At 28.6% G+C, this 2,844-nt stretch overlaps 1 protein-coding gene and 1 long non-coding RNA gene across 2 annotated transcripts in view; both read left to right on the top strand.

Moving 5' to 3' along the window:
• LOC102678584 overlaps positions 1-2,844 on the top strand; it is a 40,212-nt gene that overhangs the window by 30,156 nt on the left and 7,212 nt on the right. The window lies entirely within an intron of this gene.
• Positions 1-2,844, top strand: part of LOC116185911 — a 21,086-nt gene that overhangs the window by 15,178 nt on the left and 3,064 nt on the right. The window lies entirely within an intron of this gene.

Genomic DNA, 2,844 nt, shown 5'->3' with positions numbered 1-2,844 from the left:
AAAAAAAAAAAAAAAAAAAAAAAATGAAAATTATCGTAAATATCATCGTAAATGTATTTCGTATGAAGATAGTATTATTTACGTACGATAATCTTTGCCGTGTTTTACGTGAATATTTTCCAAATAACGAATAAATTAATGTTAATTTAATATGCAATTTTTTATGTTCCTTCTGTCTTCGGTTATTGTCATGTTTTATTATCGATTGAAAGAATTTGTTTATAACGTCGTATATATGATGATTCGAGCAGTTGGAACGGATCCTATTTTTTTTTTCTGATTGCGATTGGAAAAAAGTGTTGGACATGAATGGTTCGAAGAAGATTAAATTTTAAATCCTTTTTTTTTCTTTCTAATGGGAATGTATGTATGTATATATCGTTGATATGCGATTGAAATGCAATTAAAGTATTTTGAAGAAATATATTTGTTGAAAATAAGTATTTTCGTTCAATCTTGAATCTCTAGAATTTTTCTTGATGAAGTTGTTTAAAATATAATTGTTTAAAATATTCACGTATTTTAAATTCTATGGAAATTGATAATTAAAAAAAAATGATAATTAAAAATCAAATTAATTTATCATTAATAAAAGAAAACGTTTTTTAGAAAATATTCTTCAAAATATTTCGTAAATTTTCACTTTTTGATCACTTATAAAAAAAACGTTTGTATATTTTCATTAAAATAAAAAATATTGCAATTTGCAAATATAATTTTTTCGAACCGTGTCATCATTTTTCTGCTCAAAATTTTTTTTTTCGATTCCAATCGAAAAAAAATTATGATGATCATGTTCCAATTAAATCACTTGTACGTATAACATGTGAATTAATACTTAAGTAGAAACTGTGTATAGTAAAATTCGTAGCTAGCTATGTTTATTTCGATATTTTTTACATACATAATTCGATCAAATTATTTTATACATGCATGAGAAACACCGAAAATACATTAAAGGCAAACATTTAATTGTTAATAAACAAGTATGATATTGTAACAAAATTTAAAGGAACATATTTTTTAATTTTGTTTCAGACTTCATAAAAACCGAATATAAAGAAGAATTTATCATTAAAACTGACGAAACGTTTATAATAGACGACCATAATTACGAATATAAGGAAGAAACTTATAATTGCGAACCGAAAGTGTACAGCCTTCGGAAAAGAGAATACGAGAATACCGAAAAATTCTATGAGGATATTTTTTATACCTGTGATATGTGTTACAAACAGTTTAGATGTTTCCGCACGTTAAAGTCTCATAAAACGAACGATTGTGGGAAAACGTATTATTGCCCGAAATGTTACAAACCTTTCACATATCGTGCTAGTTTTTGTCGACACAAGAAACGTTGCATGAATTCGTAAGATAAGCTCGAGTTGTATACATTGGAAACGCGATATTTTAAAGAAGAAATTTGAAAATAAATAAATAAATAAAAAATCATGTGATTAAAGAAGAAAAGAAAGAAAGAAAGAACAGCATGATATAAACAAAAAAGAGAAAATTAAAGAGAGAAAAGGAAGGAAATTTCTGCGAACGACTCATTGTTCTAAGAGATCGGAAGAAATGATAAAACGATATGAATTTACGAATCGAACGATAGTCAAGGTACACTTGACATGGTTTTATTCAACCGCTTGATTCCTTATCTTTTAGATGCCTTCGAATTTGAACGTTTCGTTATTAAACTTCTTCTGATATAGATCAAGCAAAGTTATTTAATTTTTCTTGGCAGTGTTCACGATACTATTTATACTTCTCCAAGCATTTTATGCGTCGCATATACAAGAAATGCGAGAAACTATAAGAAGAACGAATGAATATTGTTATTGAATGCATTATTAAAGAATTTTTTATGTATATATTTTTATGTACATATGTAATACATATATATATATATATATGTATTATCAAAATAATGAAAGAGATAGAGTTTCAAGTTTCGTGCGGATCACTTCTCGCACGAAAGCTTAATTAAATTTTTTTTTTTTTTTTTAATTTTGGCCCTTTTTTTTTTTTTTTTTTTTTTACTTTTTTATTTTTCCTTCTTACATATACATTTTTCATCATCTTTTTATACCCACGCAATCCTGTACGTAACAATTATATACACATACATACCGAATAATATATTAGTTCATAATATTATTAATCGAATTGTATTTTTGTTCTTTCGGCGCGTAAAATTTTATTTTCTTCTCTTCTCGACATGGTTATGATAAATTCGATGATTTTTGACAGATGATTTTTGATGATTCGGATGATTCTCGAGACAGATTTCGCTTCGGAATTGATCGCAACGCGACTAAATGTCAAAATCGAATAAAACTTGTTGTCCAAGGTAATGGATGAAGCGCATAGAACGTTGCATTCATCGATGATTATTATTATTCGGGGGAATGTTGTTTGAAATTTCGTTTTTGTTACGTCACGTATTGCTGTCGTGCATTTAATGCAGAGTGTTGTCGATCTGTGGTGTTTCAGGAAATTTGATAGAGTACCTGGATGTTCGGAACATTTGAAACGTTTGAACGTTTGAAAGCACGTGTGCGAATATTGTTACAAGCCGTTCACGCAATTGATATTTCTGAACAAGCATCGTAATAATTATTGCTATTTCAATCCACGATCGATATTTTACAAGACGAAGGCTTTCAGACCGTACATTTGTGTGATACGCGGGGCTAATTACAGTAAACAATCATCGTTGAAATCGCATATACGTTTCGATTGCGGCAAGACCTAGAAATGCGATTGCTGCGGCAAAACATTTTTGCACAGCAGCAGCCTACTAAAAACACAAATTACAATCTTGTGGCGAAAAGGCGAAATAAT

The sequence above is a fragment of the Apis dorsata genome, unplaced genomic scaffold, assembly GCF_000469605.1.
Source record: "Apis dorsata unplaced genomic scaffold, Apis dorsata 1.3 scaffold_326, whole genome shotgun sequence".
Classification (NCBI taxonomy): Eukaryota; Metazoa; Arthropoda; class Insecta; order Hymenoptera; family Apidae; genus Apis; species Apis dorsata.
Note: the sequence above shows the minus strand (reverse complement) of the source record. Positions and strands in the feature narration are given on the sequence as shown.